Source organism: Coffea arabica, chromosome 6c (genome assembly GCF_036785885.1).
Source record: "Coffea arabica cultivar ET-39 chromosome 6c, Coffea Arabica ET-39 HiFi, whole genome shotgun sequence".
NCBI lineage: Eukaryota > Viridiplantae > Streptophyta > Magnoliopsida > Gentianales > Rubiaceae > Coffea > Coffea arabica.
The window spans coordinates 23,538,691-23,562,368 of NC_092320.1; the positions used below are offsets into that span (position 1 = coordinate 23,538,691).

The following is a 23,678-nucleotide window of genomic DNA, read 5'->3' on the forward strand; positions in this document are numbered from 1 at the left end:
CTATGCTGAAGGAACAACTTCATCAAAGAACGAGCCATCGATCGAAAAGCCACCAAGTCGATAAAGGTCTCAAAGTGTGATAGACAACTCTCCAACGGGCATATGAAGTGTATTTGTTGAGGGACACCAATATTTGAAGAAAACTCGCAAGATATTTTCGCAGCGGTTGTAGGAGAATCTCGACGCATAAACGGTTTCAAATATACCAACACGTATGAGTACTTCTTTATATCTTCCAAGGATGTCCTCGACCCATTCCAATAATGAGAGGTGAAGCACATCTCGCCAAAGAAGGACGAAGGAATCTTCCATGTAGTGTTGTTCATATTGAATCCCACGAACGAAAGCATGAATTTGGCTATTTCTGAATCTCCATTATGAAGTGACGAGTTCAATACGACTACTTCTTCTTCCCTCAACGTAGTGGAGAAAGTTGATGGTGCCACCACTTCCTTAGTCCACTTACTAGTTCAATCTTCAAGATGAACGCATCCTTCAAGGGGTATAAAAGGCTCAACAAAGGTACCGATCACTGGCTTGTTCACATATAATGACAAACTTTTCGATTGAAACCCTCCCCTCTCATCCGTCAATGAAATATGGGGCAACGGCGTGGTGTAGTCCTTAATCTGCATGGTTGCTGAAATTTGAAGGAAAAAAATGAAGGGTTAAGTTGGTAAAAAAAAAAAATTTCTCTTTTCTACGAGACTTTGGCAATCAAGCTACCTCGTGCTTGAGTTTCTAATTCCTTGAGCGGGATGCTGATTTCCTATTGAAGTTAGGCCTGACAATAAAAGACAAGTAAAAGTGAGACAGGATGTCCACAAATAATTGATAAAAGGGGTTACGATTTCAGCAAGTCAATCAAGTATCAAGTTATGTTTGAGTAATAGACTTTGGATGTCAAGAAGGTCAGCAATATGTATCGGTGAAGTCTCAATTGTAGGGAGTCATATATGCAATTATGGTGGCTAATGTATTAATCAGTTTCATGGTAAAACATTAAAAAACCACTTTACTTTGTTAGACAATCACGAATTGCTGAGATTCTAATACAACTTGGTGGAGATACTTGTAATTGAGACATGCAAGGATTCATATATTAATTGGCCACAAGTTTCGGGACTCGGCAATCATGTCATCTTATAATAAGTTGAAGATTCAATTTCCCAAGTTCAAGTCGTGGTAGATTAGTATGCAAAACTGCAAGTAGCAGTCACATGCAAAGTGCCAAAATAAATCATGCAAATCAATGGTGTAAAAGCTTCCGTATCTTGCATGCAAAGTGATTACTATGTTAAAAGTATAAATATTTTATGAAGGGTGAACAAAGATTGGAGATAGTTACCTCTAAATCGGTGCGATGTTAGTAATGAGAATTCCACACCAGTAGCAACAAACGCTGGCTCTAATAACCGTTGCAATTCTGGACAGCGATTTGCAAGTCATAAGCAACGAGGAAGCAGCGGCCGCGAACAAAGCAATAGCGGCAATTCTTGCTGGGCAAACTGCTGAGTGTGGGCAAAAAAAAAGGGCAGCAACTGGAGATTCGTAACTCTGGAAAAAAACTATGAGTTTATGACTTTGGCCTTGAGTGTTTTATAGCGGAGAGTTTCATCGAAAGCCGGTAGGTATTCAAGTCCCAACGCGAATAGAGTTCTGGTTTACATGAACTACTCGGAAGTTTTGCCCTGAGGACTACGCATGCTTAGCAGAGCTCCAGTAAACAGAATTCAAGTCCAATACGGTGACCTTTTTAGTACAGCTCCAGTAAATGGAATTCAAGTCCAATACGGTGTCCTTTAACCAACTATATTATGAGACGGATCCCTCGCATAGAAAATTGGGTTCTCATGGGTGGAGCTTGCCATGGGTTGAATTACCTAACTCGTAATTTTGAAATGTACTTTTAAATACAGTAGTATTCAACTCCATCAACTCCATCACATGAATAACCTACAAACTACGCCCAACACATGGAAAATCAAGAAACTCAGACAAATTTAGCGGAGGCACAGTTTATGTATATAGCCCATGCCTAGGATGTTGGGCAGTGTTTAAATTGGTTCAGCAGGCCATATATGTATATATATATACTATTAAATAGAAAAAGTGATATCAAAAGTAACTAATCATATAGAATATCATACATGAAAAATGACCACTGCTGCGGTGACTTCAAGAGTTGAGAGCTTGGCCAAGCAGTGGGATCAATACCAAAAGAGTATGCGAGACTTCAGGAAGAGTTAATGAACATGGGTAATGTCTTTGAGGAAGAGAAAAACAATGAAGGGCCTCAGGTACCTACCATTGATTTGAGGGAGATTGAAGCAGAAGACGAGGCTGTTCGTGAGAGATGTCGCGACGAATTAAAGAAGGCTGTCATGGAGTCGGGAGCGATGCACCTTGTCAACCAGGGCGTCTCAAATGAGCTCATGAGTTGAGTCAAGGTTGCTAGAAAGACCTCCTCTAATTCACCTGCTGAGAAAAAAGGAGAAGTATGCCAATGGTCAAGCATCAGGCAATCTGCAAAGATACGACAGCAAACTAGCAAACAGTGCCAGTGGTCAGCTGGAATGGGGGGGACCACGTTTTTCATTGTGTTTAACTAGAGAAGGTCTCGGGTTTAGTTTTGAAATGTCACATGTGCATGATACTGGCGTCCTAAGGGGCAAAGGAAGACTTGGAAATTTGGGCAAGTTGATATGAAGTCCTTTGGCCTTGGAAATTGAAGCCACCGAAAATTGTCTGATGATGCATGCGTAGCGGTGGACTTGAGGCTTTGGCATGATATGTTTTGACCATGGGGATTGATATCACTAAACTATGCATGAATTGGTGGCACCCCTCATGGCCATCTTATGATCAATTCAAAAGCCATAACATTGCAAAGTTTTAAGTAAAGTCCATTCACGGACCTTATTGTAAAGCTTCAGTGTGGAGTAATCCGGCCGCGGGAATTGAAAGTACTAATACTTTCAATCACCATTCCGTACCATTAATCAAAGGTCGATGCAAATTCACCTACGAATTTTGGTTGGAAATCAATATTGCCTTGATCTTACCACATTCAAATTAAGAATGTCAAAACTTGTTCGTTCAAATACCTCATCAATTTCTTTTAGTATTCACAAACAAGTTTCGAGGGGGTATTTGTAGGCAATGGAATTTTAATTAAATTCTAAAAATTACCATTAGTTTATAAATTATTTTTATGGCTTGTTTTTATCCAATCGGATATTACCATATGTCATGAACACTTGGAAAAATTGGTCATTAAATGGCCAATTATATTTGCCACGTGTCAAGTTGAGGTGTTTCAATCAATTGAAATAGCCGGGATATCTCTACCAACCAAATTATATCATGTCGCATATCTTTATGACTTGGCAAATTACGGATGAATATCTAAATATTTATTTCTTATTAAAGAAACAATATTTAGAGTTGTTTAATCCATATATATTTCTTATATATTACAATAGCTTGTCCAGTCAAACGGCGTCACGTCACGTGTCCCCACGAGTTTGGCCAATCGAGGAATTACTTATCTCTTTATTAATAAATATAAAATGAAGAGATAATATTTGACTGGCACAGTTCTAATATGACTGTACGTCTTGCTAGACAAGTAAAGTGGTATACAGGTCTTCAACCTCTACCTTATACTACAGCTATAAATAGGGGTCTCTCTACCAAGTCAGGGACACACACACACATCAGGAGGCATCTCATACACTCAAGTAGTGAAGCTCCAAACTACGAAGGTCTGGGTCTTCAAGTTCTTCAAGTCCTCCATATATCAAGGCTTGAACCTCCAAATATTTTCAAGTTCTTCAAATCTTCCATATCAAGATTTGAAAGAATCGGTTGTTGATCCAAGAATAAACTGCGAAACCCTTGGATTGACGTTCAAGGAGAAGAATCGAAGGAAACTCTCTATAAGTTCGAGAAAATTTCAGAGATTATACCCACATATTTTCCCAAATTTATATATTACATATTTGGCGTGTATTTCTTTTTTCTTGTCGTTTTGCAGACTTGATATTTTAATCGCGTACAGCAAGCAAATTAGTGTGTGTAAATAAGGTGTAAATAAAGTGAAATAGAAGACAATCCAAGCACATTAGGCAAAAATTTAGCATTGCCATGGCATTTTTAGACCCAAGCTTTTCCACATTCCAATATAGATAACTAGGCAAAAAATGTAATCAAGTACTATAACGTTCTAATCAAATATCATCGGCTCTGTTTGGATTCAGCATTGTTTGAAAAATAATTTTTTCATCTACAATGCTATAGTAATACACAAACAAAAACAACTCCAAAAACACTATATCAAAAACAACTCCAAATATACAAAAAATTTGGAATTTTCGATTTCAAATTATGCGAATTTAGCTCGAATTCGGTAATGGAGTTTTTGAAATCGGAAATAGAAATCAGATTTTTCGATTTCAATTTCATTTTATCTTATATATATATATTAATATTTATTTATTTATATATAAAATATTTTTTATTTCAATTTTGTTTTATAATCTGTATATTTCAATTTGTATATTTCAATTATGTATATTAATATGTATATTATATATATTATATCAATTGAAATGAACACATATATTCATATATAAATATTAATATTTTGTTTAAAATATATTTATATATATTTATAAATATATTATATATTTATATAAATAAATAAATATATTTATTTATGTATATTTATATAAATATACAAATATATTTATTTCAATTTTGTTTTATAATATGTATATTAATATATATTAATATGTATATTTCAATTATGTATATCAATATGTATATTGTATATATTATATCAATTGAAATAAATATTATATATTAATATATAAATATAAATATTTTGTTTAAAATATATTTATACATATTTATAAATATATTATATTTATATTTATATATATTTATATAAATATATTTATTTCAATTTTGTTTATAATATGTATATTTCAATTTGTGTATTTCAATTATGTATATTATAGTATATATATATATATATATATATAAATTATATTAATATTAATATGTATATTTCAATTATGTATATTATATCAATTGAAATAAATATTTATATTTATATAAAAATATAAATATATATATTTCAATTTTGTTTTACAATATGTATATTAATATATATTTATATATGTATATGAATATATATTTATATATATGAATATGTATATTAATGTAATATACATTAATATACATATTCATATATATAAATATATATTCATATACATATATAAATATATATTAATATATATTAATATACATGTTATGAAAAATTGAAATAAAAAATTATATATATATATAAATAAATAAATATTAATATATAGAAACATAGCCAGTATATATTTAAAAAATCCCAAAAAAATTGTAAATTATAAAAAGACTCAAAAATATTTTTAAAAAATATCTCTAAAAACAATCTAAAAAACATCTACAGTAAAGGTTTTTCATATACACAGCTACAGTAAAGTTTTTAAAAAACATCTCTAAAAACAGTTAATCCAAACGGAGCCAATACTTTTTTGAAATCAATGACTCATAAAGAGTTTGCAAAACCTAGTGTGGTATAATGTTTAGAATTTCTTTTATAGCTGCACTACAAAGGGTAAAATGGTGCCAAATCACAAAACTCCCATCAAGAATTTGATAATCTTACTAATCCTGTAGAAAGAAAAAAACAGTAATAATAAGTATAATTATCATGGTCTTAGATTTTCCAAAGGCATAATTTAACAAGATAGCTTAAATTCTTTTATCAATTTGTAAGAGAGTAATATTAAGCAATTTATAAATTTTTAAGTGCAAAAAAAATAATTTCAAAAATCCTAGGGGTTATCTAGTTAAAACTCAAACTTTGGGTATTAATGAGATAGTTTGGATTGCATTTGAATTTTTTTTTTTTACAAAAAATTACTTAACACTTTTTTCGGATATGATATATGTGAGGTAAAATTAAAAAATATGTAAAAAAAAATCACCAAAAACCTTAAAAATATTCTTAAAAAATTAATAATCCAGACAGGGTCTAAGTAGGGAAAGGCTCATTGACTCTTAAGGGCAATATACAGTCATCCTTAATTCAGTCATTCTTGAGAGTGCAACTCCTTTAAATTATCCAAAAGGCAATATACATTTCACCCCCTTGTGGTTTAGCGCTTTTTCAAATAACTCTTGTAGTTTGAAAAACTATATATAACTCATTCATAATTTTGATTAAAGTGTCAAAGTTACAGAATTTGCATTCTATAATGGAGTCAATTAAAATGTCAAAAGTACCCTTTTGTGAAGTTGAAAATTATTAATTAATCTCAGAAGGGTTATGTATATATTTTAAAAATCACAAGGGGTTATATAATAAAATATAAAATCATAAAGGGTTAAAGTGTCATACATATTAGTTTATATATTTTGGTCAATTCAACCATTTTAGTTTTTAAACAAGAATATTCTCGATATTTCCTTGGCTTCTGTTACAGAAAATTATTTTCGTAACTTTGATACTTTAGTTTAAATTATGAGGAGATTATATATATCTTTTGAAACTATCAAGAGTCTTATCTGAAAAATTGTTAAATCACATAGAGGTAAAGAGTATTTTACCCTTATCGAAAAGAAAAGGAAAAACAAAGCTTGGTCAAGAAACAAAAAAGGCTTCCACGTGTTTAAGCCCCACAGAAAAGTCTTCTAAGAAATTTTGCACAACAATTGCAGTGAACTTGACTCTCAAATGTGAAATCAAATCAAGGCCAGAAAGAACACGTTACAAGTCTTCCTTGGTCCCCCTGAGACGCAGATTGGAAAGACCTTGACTTAGATTTTAAATGTAGACCTTTAAACTCACGCTAACTCAGAAAGAATTTGACGGGAATTAGCTGAAATATCAATGTGACAATGTCGCTGTTACTTAAGCACTAAAACAAATAATGACCTAATTATCTTGCATAAAATCATAAAAAAATTATATGAATAAATGTAAAAAATCACTCGAGAATAAGGACCTAACTATTCGAATGGTGATGCCTCCTGCTGACCAATTGACCATCTTATATTAGCTTTTGGAATTTGAAAGGGCAAATTATCCAATTGGCCCTTGAACTCTTTGTCTAGGTAAAAATAAACCCCCATCTATTTTTTGCAGACTTTAAGCTCTCGAACTTGTAAAATTGGGCATCCGTGACCCTTTTAGCCAGTTTCTCCGGTTTTGCAACCGGAAGGCCAATTCACACGAATGCCAGTGTGCTTCTTCAAAGGGTATTTTTGTCCGCATCTTCTAAGCAAAAAGGAACAACTCCTCCTCCTTCCCTCCATCTAACCTAACCCAACCGCTAACTTATTCAACAAACGAATTGCATAGGGAAAAGAAAGAAGTCTGCAAAGAAACAAAAAAAGGGAAGAAGGAGAGGGAAGTAAAGGAGGAGAAAGCGTGCATGGTGATGGAGTCGTTAAGGGAGGGGCGGAGAGGGGTTCTGTGGCGGGCGGAGAACCAGCCGAGGAGGGAGGAGGAAGGTGGGTTAGGATTCGGGAGGGGTTGGAGTGGGAGAGGAAGGAGGTGACGGTGGCTGTAAGAAGCGGAATGGCGGTGCCAGCATCGGCATCAGCGGAAGAAGGGTCTAGATTGGAGATGGGATCATCGGAGAGAGAAGAGGTGGCGGAGACAGTGACGTGGCCGAAGAGAAGGCCGTGAATAGCCCCGGCGGAAGAGGAGAAATGGAGGAGTAGGGAGGCTAGTGCAGGGCCAGAAATTTGGATCTTGTGAATAGGAATGTCGTCCATGCTAATTCAGCTCTAGGATTCTCTCTAGCTCAAGTCAGATTTCGCAGACAATCCTCTCTATTTTTGTGTCTCTGCAGAAGTAGATCAGGCGGTGGCATGGGACCTAAATTGCTCGCCGGGTTGGACTGGTAGGCTGCTTTAATTCAACCCTGGACGCCTCACAGCTGTCCGGATTTGAGATTTTGACAGACACAGGCACTTCTACTACATAACCATTTGGATGAGTTTATAATAGTTGTTTTGCTAAATATTACATGCTTTGGTTAACTTTTGATTTAAGTAGATCTTGGGCACTCTTGTACCCAGCGCGAGGGCCAAAAAAACTAGTTTTTCTATAAAAGTCTCATGATCTCGGAAGAGATGGTCGAGGCAGCGCATTGTCCCGCCACCACCGGCTGCTAGTTTTCAGAGGCAAAAATTGATCAATTATAGACTCCTGGACTCGATTTTGAATGCAATTCCCGTCAAGTGGCCGGAGAGCCACCATTTAGTAATCTCACTATTCTCAAATTCTCTATCCAAATGATTTGTCCAGGAATTTCTTTTGGTTTAGCGAATGTTGAGCTCCCTTTAGCTCTTCTGCTCTACCACTTTGACTGGAAACTCCCCATTGGCCTCAACTACAATGACTTAGACATGACAGAGACTATTGCGGTAACCGCATCAAGGGAAAACAACCTTCTCTTGTTAGTCACCATGTGTGATCCTGATCTCGCCCTCCAACATTCATACCATTTTATGGATTTTACCGGGATAATTTGCATTTTGATGTATGATAGATATTTGCAGATATTCTGCTCTGTTCCTTACCTTCTTCCCTTTTTTGGTTTCTTTGCAGACTTCTCTATCTTCCCTCTGCAATTCGTTTGTTGAATAAGTTAGCGGTTGGGTTAGGTTAGATGGAGGGAAGAAGGAGAAGTTGTTCCTTTTTGCTTAGAAGATGTGGACAAAAATACCCTTTGAAGAAGCACACTGGCATTCGTGTGAATTGGCCTTCCGGTTGCAAAACCGGAGAAACTGGCTAAAAGGGCCACGGATACCCAATTTTACAAGTTCGAGAGCTTAAAGTCAGCAAAAAATAGATGAGGGGCTTATTTTTATCTAGATAAAGAGTTCAATGGCCAATTGGATAATTTGCCCAATTTGAAACTTCTTTTCTGGTTGCTTGTTGACATCTGGATGATATTAATACCCTTGGTTTCTGGACATATTTACAGTATCTGGCATGTCCTTTTTTTATGATTACTGGCACGTACTTTGCACGTTATGTGGTAATCTTGCTTAGGGTTAAGTGTAAAATTTAATTGTATATATATTATTTTGTCCTATCAATAAAATTTGTATAACCTACTCTAACCTAATCTAAAGAAAAGGGGAACCGAAGGGTTTTTCTTGTTGAAGGAAGGCACAATTAAGTGGCAGAATGGGAGGTCAAGAGTTCAGGACTTAATGTCTTGATAGTACCAACAATCCAACAGGCTGTTGGCTTATAATTTAATAATATATTGATTTGTAGTATTGTTGTATATGTACAAATGTTCAGGAGATGCAAGGAAAGACATTTGAGTTATAAATTCTATTTTATAACAAAAAATGGAAAAATAAATTATGTAGTTAGCTAATTCGGTTTTTCTTTTCTTAGCTAACTATATGTTCCGAAGCAAAGATTTTGGTATAGAAAGTTATATGTGCAGGCATTGTGCATTAATGGAAGTATAGAAACACATTAGAAGGCTAATAGCAAGTTAAGTTATGCTATAGATGTTATGCACGTATCAGGTTAGATCCCGTCTTCCTTTGATTTTTTAGTGCTAGAAAACAATAAACAGTATTCGTGGAAATAATTTTGTGAGTTCAAAAATTTATTGTGATTTTAACAACTTCTCAAATGAATGTATGATTGAAGAAATGATATTCTTTAGTAAAACTAATGCATTTTTCTCTTGCTAAATCAAAGGTAGGTGATTCCACATGTAGTTTTAATAAATAAAAAAAAAAATCCTGCAACAAACTTTTCTTTTAGTCCTAATTATGCATTGTTTTTCATTCCTGAACATGGTAGTCTACTTGTTTAATTCTTGTTTTAAGATTGTAGTTTTCAATTTGTTTTACGGGTCAATGTTACTTATTTTGTAACTTACATCTACGAAATATAATTGTATCAACTACTTTAATTAAATATTTATACCATAATCCTACCAAGTATGTTAAGACTAAACAATCAAAAGAACTGAACTTCATTTTTATTAGAAGTCATACATTAAATATTTAGATATTGAGTTGTAGGTCATATCAACTAAGGTAGGATATTAAAGATAGTTTTTTCGCATACCATTATTTCTTAGATAATAAAAGATATTTCTTCTTAAAACATTTTGTCTTAGATGTCAATTAATTTTCTTTCTTGATTCGAATGGCATGGTTTTGATTATAATTGGTGCATTACATCATATGTATAATTCGATAATTTCATGCAATTAGCCTTTGAATTAGTTATTCATACCAAAAACCACCACACATAAACTCATATGTATTCATTCCAAATGTGTTAGCTTCACAATTCTTAGCTATGTTTTGATCCACAATATTATTAAAAAGCCTTTCAACATACTAGATGCAGTCCAGTTAAAGAAATAGTTAAGAACTATTTTAAATAAAAGTCAAACCATAAAAGAGTATTTCGTTTAATAGGTTCGACTAACGAGTGTTCTAGGACACGCGTTATTGGTTAAAAGGACGTCGGTTGTTAATACTTTAGCAAAAGTGTAATTATTTCAGAAGAGTGACTGTGTGTATTCATATTGTAAATTCGGTGCAAGTTAAGTGTTTTAATGAGTTTCGACACTCCTTAAAAAGTCCTTGACTTATTAATTCTTGAGAGTGCAACTCCCTTTAAATTATCGAAAATAAAAGGAAAAAACAAAGCCTGACAAGAAACAGAAAAGTCTTCAACGTGTTTTTAAGGCTTTAAGCACCGCAGAAGAGTCTTCTAAGAAATTTTGCACAAGAATTGCAGTGAACTTGACTCTCAAATGTGAAATCAAATCAAGGCCAGAAAGAACACGTTACAAGTCTTCCTTGGTCCCCCTAAGATGCAGATTGGAAAGACCTTGACTTAGACTTTAAATGCAGATCTTTAAACTCACGCTACCTCAGAAAGATTTGATGGGAATTAGCTGAAATATCAATGTCGTTGTTACTTAAGCAGAAGAGTCTTCCAATTGCATCTCAGATGCTTTTGACGTCCAAGGTACATCAGTTGACAACTAGTACTCTTCTTTACTGATCAGCCCGTGGACCCTTAAGTTTTTGGCTGTATCAATTGACAAGTTTTGCTCTGACTACTTCTTTTATATTTTATTAATTTCCACACCACTTGTACAATTTTGATACTAGACTGTGGAGGTGTCCTTCCTATAAATAACCCTTCATTGAGCAGCTATTGTTATAGTTGTCATTCACATCTTCATTATGAATCCGCAAATCTTCATTCACATCGCTCACATCTTTCACATCGGTCACATTGTCACTCACATTGGTCACATCGTCAAATCTTCATTCAAACGGAAACGGGACAGAAACGGTCATCAGAATTTGGACAAGGACAGAGACAGGGACCGTTTCTAAGCAGTTCATGGTCAGAATTTAGTCCAAAAAAATTATACGATTTGAATCACTTCTTGTATTTCGTTTTTAATAACGTATGTGAGGTACACAAAATTTCAGGTTTCTGAATGCTGCATCTATATGCAGTTGAAGGCTATCTCTCAAAGTTGGTAGGCTTTTGTGTTTTTGTTCGTGTCCAAGCCATGGGCCCTAATAGCTTCTTCTTAAGTGTGTTTTTTATTTTAAATGTATAGTTTAGGGATTTGGTGGTGGTGTTCCATGTTTGTGAAGGGAATTAATGGCGGTGTTATCTGATAAGTTAATAAAGTTCAGAAGTTTTCAATATTTGCACCCTAGAAATTTTGGTCTTTTGAAGTTTTTTGTTTTTTTTCCATTCAATTATTACCTTATATGCATCGAGATGTGACAAGAAAATGATATTGTTCTTGAGAAAAACCATAGCCTACTCTTGATTGCTATTGGCGTTCTCTCATTGCCTTGATTGTGCTTCCTTATGAGATGTAATTTCAGTGTTCTGGCGTATGATGGTTCGACCTTGGAATTTTGGTCTTTTGAAGTTTTTGTTTTTTCCATTCATTACCACCTATATGCTCGACAAGAAATGCAAGTTGGCTTGAGCAAAAAAACACAGCCTACTCTCGGTCGATATTAGCATTTTCTCGTTGCCTTGATTGTGCTCGCTTATGAGATGTAATTTCTACTTTGGTGTATGATAGTTCGGTTTATTGGTGGGCTCTGATCCTTTTGATAGTGTTGTTTAGACTTTAGAGATGTCTAATGGTAAATATAGATTACTTGCAAGTAATCTGCAAAATTAGTTCCTTTAGGATTCTGCTCAGTAGAACTATAGGTTGATTTTGTTGTGGTCTGTAACCAATAATTGCCTTGCGGTTTGCTTTACCACGAGTTAAACGCTTTATACCTGTGAACTAAACAGACCGAAGGAGAGCCTCAAGCTATTAGATTATCATCAACTTCCTTTTACAAGAATACAGTTACAAAGGATCTCATAGATGGACATCTTGTATTCGTCTGAGGACTTAGAAAAGTTGACCATAGTATATTGTTTGATCAAGTTGAGATAACCAGCTTGAAGAAGTAGTTGATACACAAAGGCTTTTCTTCTTCCTTTTTCAGAAGTGGTTAAACAGAGTATTCTATTCTCTAGATACAAATGATAGGTTTACGCGCTTTTTGAGGGCAGAGCTCGTGGTTTAGATGCATTAATTTTCTCTTCTTGAGGTATATTTCTAAAAAATCAGAAATGCTAGAAAAGTATTTTTCTGCACTACTTCTGAGAGAGAGCCTCTCTGTCCAAAAAATTTATTAACTTCTACGTCTTTGACCCTTGCTGCAAAGAAGAATAGTTAACCTAAAAACTGGTTTCTTTTAATTTTCTTCCCTTTATCAAAAAAGAATATTCGATTTATGCTTTTTCATTTATTTTGTAAGTATCTGAATGAATTTTTGTTGTTATTAGAGAAGGCAACAAATTCAGACAAATCTATCTAGCACCAATTGAATAATAGGTATTTTCTTGCTTCTTTTTAGCCGTTAAGTCATTCAAAAATATATTATTGTTTTATTCTTGCTGCCAATTGGAGAGGTAAGTGAGTCACAGACATAGGCCGCTGTTTACTTGCTTCAATGACTTGCTATGATTGGATGCGTACTATTTCCTAAGAGTTAGACTGTCCTTTGTATAAATTTCGGCCACTTGATCCATTGTTTTTTGTACTTTCATCGTACATTCACCATTAGATTGGACCATAAATCATTGGAGCGGTTTACGTACCATTAACCTATTTTATTAGATGAAATTTTTGACAACAAATAAACAAGAAGGTTACATTTGACGAAGCAGATTAAAGCTTCGAAATCAAGCCACCAAAAGACTAAGGGGGCGCTTGGCTCTTGCTTTGGAATTGAAAAAGGAAATGTAATGATGGATAGAAGACCCACTAATGAGAGTTTTGGTTAATTCCTCCCAGTTTGGTCGGGAATCATAAATAGCTAAATTTTAAGACATGGTTTCAATATTTCAATTCCCATTACACTGAACCAAGCGCACAGTATTGGAATTATTGTAATTCCAAGTACCAAAACCCCTAAACCAAGCGGCCCCTTAGTAATTGGCTGTTAGTTTGTGGAGTTGGATTTCCTGTCTTTTCATCATGCTTATTCAAATCGATGCGGTTATAAGTTTAATTTTCTGGTCGTTTGTTACAAAATACCCACCTCTTGTGCCGCCCACTCATCCTCCCCCGGCTCCCTTGGGGTTTCCAATTTACCAATTTGTAGGCGTGGGTTTTCTGTATGTTTCTGTTTATTTATATCGATGGATCCAATTATATCTATCTAAGTATATGTTTCCACTCTTATTATGAAACTTAATAACTTTACCAGTCTTTCCATTAGCATTTAGTGCCCTTGTAATAGCATATTCTTGAATGTATTAACTTGAAATATTTACTGAATCATCCTGGAGTTTATCATATACGTCAGTTTTGCTTTTGCACTGAATCCCATCAACTAGCTTACAGTTTGATTAGTTGCAGCTTATTTTCTGCAGAAATTTTTTTTTTTTTATGTTTTTCGTGAGTATATTTTCAATCATCTTTTCATCTCATATATGTCAAATTATTACGATATAATTTTATTTTTTTTACAAAAATTCTTCAAAATAGCAATTCACATAGACTTGAGTTTCAATATAATTTTATCCCTAAAACTGTCCCAGTGTATGTATGTTGAATACTAAGGCCTTGTTTGGATTGCTTGTTTTCGTCAAAAAATATTATCGTTTTCCGTGATCACATTTTCCTATCACCTTTTTCCCTTACATATATCAAATCGCTACAGTATTTTTTTCATGAAAAATGACGGAAAATGCAATCCAAACACAACCTAATGCTTCCGTTAAAGTAAATCAATAGGTACTGGTCTCATTAAAGAAATGCTGACAATTTAATAACACCTAAAACCTGGGCAAGTCCCAAATGAACAGTAACACTTCGTCCAGTTTCACCATTATTTTGTGGACCGCTCCTGAATGGTCCCCTCACAGAAAGAAAGGTAAGGCCAGAAATAAACCACGTCAAAAGGCTTCAGTTTGGCCCAAAACGACGTCGTTTTATTAAGTGAGACAGTAAAAAAAATGGTTATGCTCTGCTGACCGTAACGGCAAGAAACGGAACGTTATGACCACTAGTAAGCAAAGTCCCGCCCAAACCGAAAGGTTGAAAATGAAAAGCCGCACTTAGACTCCCACCCAAACCAGACGAAGCAGTTGCATGCGAAAAGCCACGAAGGGAGAAATAAGAGGGGAAAATACGAGATTGGCAACACTCTCCGGCGTGACATTGCGAAAAGCTGTGGAAGTGCAACATTGGATACTGAAAAAATAGCAATGAGAAGCAAGAAGTGGTGGAGTGGTGGACAAATTTCTGGTGATTTGGATTTATTATAAGAAGAAGAAAGGTGAACCCAAGGTTGAAGAGCGGAAGATCGTAGGCGCGGGAGTAGTGAACGACCGAAAATCAGTCAGGTATTCAAATTTTTTTGAGGCCTACGATGATGCAGTAACATGTGTGATTTGACATGCTTGTTGAAGGACCTTACTTGTGGATGTTGTTGGCGTACAGTAGGATGATCGCTTAGAGGGATATCACGTGAGCACAATTTTGTGTATAGTAATGAGTAAGTGCAGCATGATAGGAGTATTATGAGTTAGTTTTTGAGCATGACAGAGTGAGAGTGGGAAAGAAGGGGGAAATCGTGCGGCACAACTGCTTGAGAAAATGTGTGCATGGGTTCGATAGTTAGTATTGAAAAAATGGATGCAGATTATAATTGAAAAAATGTTATCATGAAATTGGGATGGCGATTTTGGGTCTTGAATGGTGTAAGTTTATTGTATTAGTTCGTGTGCACGAACACAGTGTTGGATAATTGTTACATGTTGTGGTTTAACAGGTACATAGAAATAATAGAGTTCAAATGTTTTGTACTGAGTTGTGCGTCTCATACTTGCTAATGAAAATGTTATTTTGAAATTGAGATGTCGTATTTGGGTCTTGAATGGTGTAAGTTTATTGTATTAGTTCGTGTGCAGGAACACAGTGTTGGATAATTGTTACATGTTGTGGTTGGATAGGTACATAGAAATAATAGAGTTCAAATGTTTTGTACTGAGTTGTGCGTCTTTCATACTTGCTAATGAAAATGTTATTTTGAAATTGAGATGTCGTATTTGTGTCTTGATTGGTGTAAGTTTATTGTATTAGGGCGTGTGCATTAACACAGTGTTGGATAATTGTTACATGTTGTGGTTTAACAGGTACAGAGAAATAACAGAGTTTTAATGTTTTGTACTCAGTTGTGCTTCTCATATTTTCTTTTACATTGATGTTACAGGTTATTGGTTTACTTGCATAAAGAGAGACAAGTTTCTAGGTTGGAAGTGAATGAGTACGAGAGTAGGTTATAAGTTGGCAATGTGAGACAGACGGAATAACAAATCATGAGGTTTAGCATAGTTAGTGTGGAATAACGGTTAAGAATCTTACTAGTTATTGTAGGTGCACATCATGTTGGATAGTCATTACACGCAGTCATTTAATAGTGACACTAGGAGAAGTGCACTGTAAAATTGGATGAACAATGACGTAAAATTGTTTAACGGGTTTGTTGCTTCATTCATATTGTTGAAGAGGGTGATAAATAAAGGAGAATGTGATTGAATTGAACTTGATAGGCAGGGGAATAGATTATGAAATGACTAAATGAGGGATAATTAACCAGAAAATTTGGTATTGAGACAAACAAATTGTGAAAAGGAAGATTACTTGTACAATAATTGTTGTGGTTGGACATCATCTTTGATAGTTGTTACACGTAATAGATCAGAAGTTACAATAATAGAACTGGTCTATAGAATTTCATGAAGATACTATAAATTTGGATGGCCCCTTATTCTACTGCATTGGTATTGTACAGTAGCATAATAAATAGAAGAAGAAATTGATGGATGAAGTACAATCTGATAGGTAGAACAACAGATTATGTAGATTAGTGGCAGTTGGAATAAATAACAAACTGTGAAGAATGAGTTACTGAGTGTGAGAAAAAATGTTACAGGTTGTACTATAACTAGCGTGACTAATATTTGATGCTCATATATTATGTTTAGCAGTACTTCATGATATGTTATGACTGTGGCTGGAAAAAAAATTTTGGAACTGAAGTGCAATATGTTTGTTAAAAACATTAGTTTACAATGGCAAGAACGCGAGCAGGAAGCACACTTCAGGAAGCAGACAGAGAAGAACTCGCCGAAACAAGTGGTGGTACAGAACACGGTGCAGCACCCACTTCATCGAATAGGTAAGTGGCCAGTGCTTGCGTAAGGTCTTGGCAGGTTAGACTTGGCATCATTATTCAGCATTACAATGTTGACTGTTCAGGGGCAGGATGGGAAGGAAAAGAAGCAGTAAAAGGAATGATCGTTTAGGTGGGGAGGAAGAACTGATTACAGCGGGAACAAGCGAGGTCGCAGAACCAGTCCCACCATTGAATCCATGGATGAAGTTCAGGTAAGATTATTGAATATGAGGGAAAAATAATGGTACTAAATAGCACATATAACTTTGGAGTTTTGAATGTGGACAGGAAAGAGTATCAACACACGGTTTCGGCGAAGGGTGTTAAGCTGACCGAGGTATGCTGTCCTAGCAAAATAAACTGAAGAATCATTGAACTGATGGGGTGCCTAAGGGAAAAATAGTGAAACGAGCAATTATTTTGTGTTTAGTCTAACGTGTTTTTTGATTTTATTTATTCAATGCAGTACAATGACATTGCCCGGGCAGCATATAATAAGTTGAGTGAGGAAGAAATGAGGAAGCGAAAGGAGGAATATTTGAAAGAGAAAGAAGAGTATGAGAAAGAAATGGAACGTCTAGGAAAGCCGATATTGCGAAAAGCACGGGTTCAAATCAAGGTAAATACACGGCATGATTCATCAAACATTTAATGAAACTTATATTAGTCTAATGCATATATCTAAAAAATGGTGTAGAATCAGAAGTACACTATCCGATGCTCGCCAAAGCAGATGTCAAGTTTAGTTTCACGAATCGATGAAACTAAGAAGCAGCAGATTAGAGACATAGGATTTGGAGGGCTGCTAGACATACAGTGTCACTGGATTCCTAGTGGCATAGCTACCTGGCTTGTTGACAACTTTAATCCGACATTGAGCAGTTTAAATGTTGGTGGAGATGGTGTGCTACCTTTAACGTCAAAGGATATCAGTTTAATCCTGGGGATCCCGAACGAAGGTCCCGTTCCAGTTGAAGACACCGATACAACCGAGGTTGGGGGAAGTGGACCAAGTCGTAGGACATACAAATGGAATGAGCTCCCAAATGAGTTGGTAGCCATGAATGCAGGGGAAGAATTCTTAAGACTATTCGTGGCATTTTCTTGTGGATGTCTACTGGCTCCAACCACTAGAGCCGAGCACAAAATAAAGGTTTGGAACTGTACGCAATTGGTTGATAGGGTAGCCAGATTGAACTGGGCTGAGTATGTGAGGATCGTACTATGCAATAAGGTGCTAGAGGTGCAAAAGAAAAGTGAAAAGCAGCACCAATACGTTGGCGGTTGTATCTTCGTTCTGCTGGTAAGATTAGATAGTTGTAGTCATGACGAAAATATGCTCTAATTGTTACACAGTGCACCAGAGAGTCAATTAGTTTTGCGTGCCTTCATAACTACTGTCTGTATTTCCACATTTTATCAAATTCAGTGCGATGGATTGATTAGATTATGCTCAAATGAATGCATCTACGATGATGTTTTAACAGTGTGGTCAAGTTTATCTACAGTTGAATTAATTACTGTATTGTATTGCAGATTCATTATCTTGATCGGGTACAAATACTGAAGCATAAAGTGTCGAGGACTACTCCGCGAGCTAAGGCATGGACAGATGCTCTGATCTCTGAAAGGGATGCACTTGAGATTAAAAATCTTGGAGCTTATGGAAAAGGAAAACTGGTAAAATGTTATATATTATTGATCTCATTTCATATAAAAGGTAGTGGTCTATGTATTGCGTGGCTTTTCTATTGAAATGGTTGGTTTAATTTGTTGTTAAAGATTGGACAATATGATCCGGAAGATAATGAATATGATGGGCAGAGTACTGAACTACCCCCTGATTTGGTAGGAATGCTGATGAACAGCGGGCACGCCGATATCGGTGTAAGTGGGTCTGTTCCATGATTTAATGAAATTTGTTGTTTGATTAGACGTAATTACTGCATATTGTAAGCAACGTTATTGGTTACTCTGTCTAGGCCTATCAACTTCATTCATGTTGTAGTATCATGTTAATATGTGATACCAATCCCAATATTACATCCCTGTCTAGAGAGTTATTAAAAATTAAGTCACATGAATGGAAATACAGAAATATAGTGATCTCTTGGCCAATCATGTTATAAATGTATGAAGTTTCAATGATCTCGGGTGACCATTTTATTTTTTAGTATATAAGTTACAGTTATAGAACCTATGGCCGCAATTCAAATGTTAAATTAAGAACCTTTGCGTAAATGTACTATTGTATATGCCTGTATTGTATGAAATTGTTGAGAGCATGTGGCTCATTTATGGATTGATAATTTCATCATCTAACTGCAGGCTGAGCTAAATGAGCTGTATAACATTGCTGTTAGTAGCCAACGAAGGATATTGAAGATTGCAGAAATCCTCTCCTCTCAGCCGAGAGCAAAAGCTTCCACTTCTGGGACTGAAGCATTGGACAAAGGAAAAAAACCTGTACAGGAGGACTATACAATGCACAAGAGTCCTGATACCGAAGAAGAGCCGGAATTTCAATCTGCCGAAGAAGGGGCAGACGACGAGGATGATGATGCTGAAGAAATTGATGCGGAAGGGTCTGATGAAGACGAGCATAATGCAGCGCAGGCCGAGAAAGACGATGCCAATACGAGGACAAATATTGAAGGTATCCAAGATCCAGAGCTGAATGAAGATGTAATGGACGTGGAGAATCCAATTCCTACCTCATCAGTCGTACCCGATAACATCAGTCGCGGATTGGAACAAGGGACCACCATGACAACAACTGCGCAAGGAAGCATTATACAGCTTCAAGAGCAAGAGCAGGAGCAATACAGGTCAAACGTCATAGAACCTGCCGAAGAGGGTCAATGTACGGTGCAACCACCTTTGCACGCCAGTGCATCGACGTCACATCTGCTTGAGCAAGAAATGCCACGAAAGTTGCGATCATATGGTCGAAAGCGGAAAGGTTGGTATACTGTTATTATTCATAAGGTTGTAATTCATGTAGTATGACTGTAACATCTATTATCATATACGGTAACTGTGTTTATACCATCATGATGCTACGTACACGGGTCTGAACTCTGGCTTGTCATCATCGAAAACTTGTTAAGCATACTGTCATACCCTGTCCGATATGAAACACATATGAAGTTGATGTAACAAACGTAATTAGGCATATTATGAAAGTATGACTTTATTCATGTTAAGAAGTTAGTGTGTTTCGAAAAATGTTAGTTACATTGCAGTGGAAAAATGTTACAAAATAGTTATTGAAAAGTTACAGTGTGTTTAAAAATTGTTACCAAAAAATGTGGAAACTTATAGATTAAAAATTAGTATGTTTGAAGAATGTTTACAGTGTGCTTGAAGTTTGTCACGAAATAGTAACCTGAAAGTTACAGTTTGCTCTATTGAATACACAACTCCATATTCGCGGATCGTTAGTCACGGAATTTATTTTACATTATTGTACAATAGTTACCGGAAAGCTATTTCATAATTAATGCAGGTGATGTAATTGAAGAATTTTAGTTACGAAGTGTTTGTAACTTGTTACATGAGTGATTATTTAGACGAAAGTTGAATGTTATTGGAGACTGTTAGTCATTATAATTAATAGATAAGTTACAGTTTCCAAAATTCAAACATAACTCCATATTAAATGATTGCTGTTTAAATGTGTGTTTGTAGGTTGATACTCACTTATTTATTGGTCAAAGTGCATTTGAAAACTCTTAGAAACAGTTAGTTTAGCATACTGTTATGGTGTGATTGAAGTCTGTTACAAATTAGTTATTGAGAAGTTAGTGTGTTTGAAAATTTATCACAACTGTTTGAAAAGTGTTAGTTACAGTGTGTTTGAAGAGTTGTACAAATAGTTCTTAGGACAGTTACATTGCATTTGAAAAATAATCGATTGGTGTTTGATGACTGCTAATTGCATTGTGTCTGAAGAATGAAGCAAAATACCTTATAATTTGTTAGACGACAACAAATGAATGTCATATGAAATGCATGTTATTTGTCTTTTGTAGGAGGCCTTGACGTTGAGGTGAAGCACAAGTCTACACGTGCAACAAAGAAGAGCACTGTTCTGCGGTCAGCAGAGTTCATTCTACCAGCACCTGTGACAGTTAGCCTATACGAAAAAAATGTGGCTGCATATGCATGGGATCCGGACCAAAATCCCAAGTAAGATTCTTGACAAAACTATTAATTCGATCTTGTGATCCATTCACTACAATAAGTACGCGTGTGGTTCATAAGAAGATGGCATAGAAAAACAGATTGAATATGGATGAGATTGGAGTTCATATACATTAGTCAGATTTTCGTGTTTTGGAGTAGGAGTAATAATTATTAGTAAATCGTTTAATTGTGTCCTGGATGTGATAGGGACATACTTGTTCAAATGTATCAATTTTCGCTGACTCGGCTTGACTTGAAGACAATGGAAAATGGCATGCATGTGTCTAATCGGGTCAGTAGTTCATTACTTTTAGTCAAAAAGTTTGATTATGTATCTATTGATTGGAATAGTCATACGTAAACTCACCCAAGCAACACTCAATTATATGTTTTGATCACCATTTGCCATTGATTAGGTGATTGATATGTTTGCCCGTCTCATGAATTGGGGTGGAAGAACTGCCAAAATTAGGAAGCTTGAACGCTACATCGTAGAACCTGTTGCAGTTGTGAGTTTGAAATTTGGACTGCATCCTACAGTTGTGTTAAAGATGCTCATCATCATATCTGAATTGGTATTACGATCCAACGCACCATTATTAATGTCTTCTATGCACCTTTCACTCGGCTATGTTATTGGTTGCAGGAAGGAATTTTAAAAATGGGAAAATTCGACAAGCTCTCTGATGCCAGCTTATCTGCTAAGCTTCTAAAGCTCTTCAAGGTTCGCAATAACAATACGGGGGTTGATCCTGCAAATTGTGATTGGGTATGCAATTATCAGTTTTAATCCAAAACTTCTTATGTGACTGTTAAACATTCAAAATATAGTCATACTCGGTTATGTAGAATGACCTGTCTGACCTTTTTCATACCTCATTTGGCGCAGATACTTGTGCCAGTATGCATAGAGGGGTCTTGGTTTGTCTACAGCTTTGGTGTCTCAGAGAAAGAAGTGCACGTGCTAGACCCTGATAGCAGTCAAGCAAAGAGCAAAGACATTAGTGTACTGAATCGACTGGTATGTTGGACAAATTGCTAAATGCATTACACGACATGACAGTGACACATTAGTGGATTGTAATCAGTTTTACATAATCTTTGGTGATATAGAAACGTTCACTGGGTTTGGTCGTGGCGGCAAAGTTTGGCAAGGAAATTGACTTCTCCAGTTTCGGATTTTCTGTTGCCGATGTCCCTCATCACTCACCCAACAAAGTGTAAATAGTTTGACTTCTCCCGTCATTATTGTTAGAGCGTGTACTAAGTTTTTTGTCCAACATATATACCATAACTGACTAATGAGAAGACAACGTGACCAGGTGTGACAGTGGTGTTTTCGTTATGACATTCCTAGAGCATTGGAGCGGAAGGTTGGCTGTTCGGCTTACAGAGGTATTACAATTGATATCCCTTTTCTCCCTACAATCCATCTGAAATTGATTTAATGCTTGTTACCTCGGCACTCAACTATGCTAATTCCTACCTCTTGTGCTGATAGGAAAATGTTGGCAAGTATCGAGTGCTGTACACAGCTCGATTGTGTAACTCAGCGGAGAACTCAAAGTTTCCGGACAGCTTCGCAAACCTGCAAGTACCTAAACGGGCGCAGTTGAATGTTGGTAATGCCTGATTTATAAGTATTCATGACTGGGAGAGAAGGAAATTCACAAAATTGCATTTGACGTGCTTTTGTATATTATTACATGTGTATTACAGCTTTTGGATTGCTGTAACTAATTTTATTATGGAGTCTACTCAGAAGGACCTTTCTTTTGAGACAGTAGTTTTGTTTTTCTGGAGACATTAGCATCAATACTGATTAGCAATTTGTATTGTGGTGCTGTTTATTTATCATTTGTGGCCATAAATTCTGAATTTAATTCAGATTTTCTATTGACACTAGAATAATGTCAGTAATAACATTAACGGAGCATTAATTGGTTCAATTGTGTCGTGAATCTATGGTTCAAAGATGCTCGTCGTGACTCTGTGCCAACTATACTAGAACCTACATTGAACAATGTGTAACTATAGAACAAGCGCCCAATTAGTTTGTTGCAAAATTAGTTATTGAAAAGTTACAGTTTGAAAATTAATACAAAACTTCATATATAACTGCTGGTAGTTACAAAGTGTTTGTAGGTTGTTAGTCAAGAATTATTGGGAAGTTACAGTGTTTTGTATGACTGTAACAAAATAGTTATTTGGGAAGTTACAGTTTGAAAATTAATACAAAACTTCATATTTGAAAACTGTTAGTTACGATGTGTTTGTACGTTGTTACAAAATAGTTTTGGGAAAGTTATAGTGTGTTCGTAGAATGTTACAGAATAGTTAGTTGGGAAGTTGCAGTTTGAAAATTAATATAAAACTCCATATTTGAAAACTGTTAATTACAAAGTGTTTGTAGGTTGTTACAAAATAGTTTTTTAAAAGTTACAGTGTGCTCGCTAACTATTACAAAATAGTTAGTTGGAAAGTTGCAGTTTGAAAATTAATACAAAAGTCCATATTTGAAGTCTGTTGGTTACGAAGTGTTTGTAAATTGTTACAAAATAGTTATTGGGAAGTTACAGTATGTTCGAAAACCGTTACAAAACAGTTACTCGCAAGGGAATAGTTTGAAAATTTTTACAAAACTCGCAAGGGGATAG

At 35.4% G+C, this 23,678-nt stretch overlaps 2 long non-coding RNA genes across 2 annotated transcripts; one reads left to right on the top strand and one right to left on the bottom strand.

The window, feature by feature from the left end:
* Positions 1-14,105: 14,105 nt before the first annotated feature.
* LOC113691645 (uncharacterized) lies at positions 14,106-14,491 on the bottom strand. Its single transcript, XR_003448748.2, has 2 exons — positions 14,359-14,491; positions 14,106-14,208 (listed from the first exon to the last, which is right to left on the bottom strand). It is a non-coding gene; the product is annotated as an uncharacterized lncRNA (long non-coding RNA).
* Positions 14,492-22,143: 7,652 nt separating this feature from the next.
* LOC113692690 (uncharacterized) lies at positions 22,144-22,670 on the top strand. Its single transcript, XR_003449019.2, has 3 exons — positions 22,144-22,241; positions 22,344-22,416; positions 22,523-22,670. It is a non-coding gene; the product is annotated as an uncharacterized lncRNA (long non-coding RNA).
* The last annotated feature ends 1,008 nt before the right edge of the window (positions 22,671-23,678 follow it).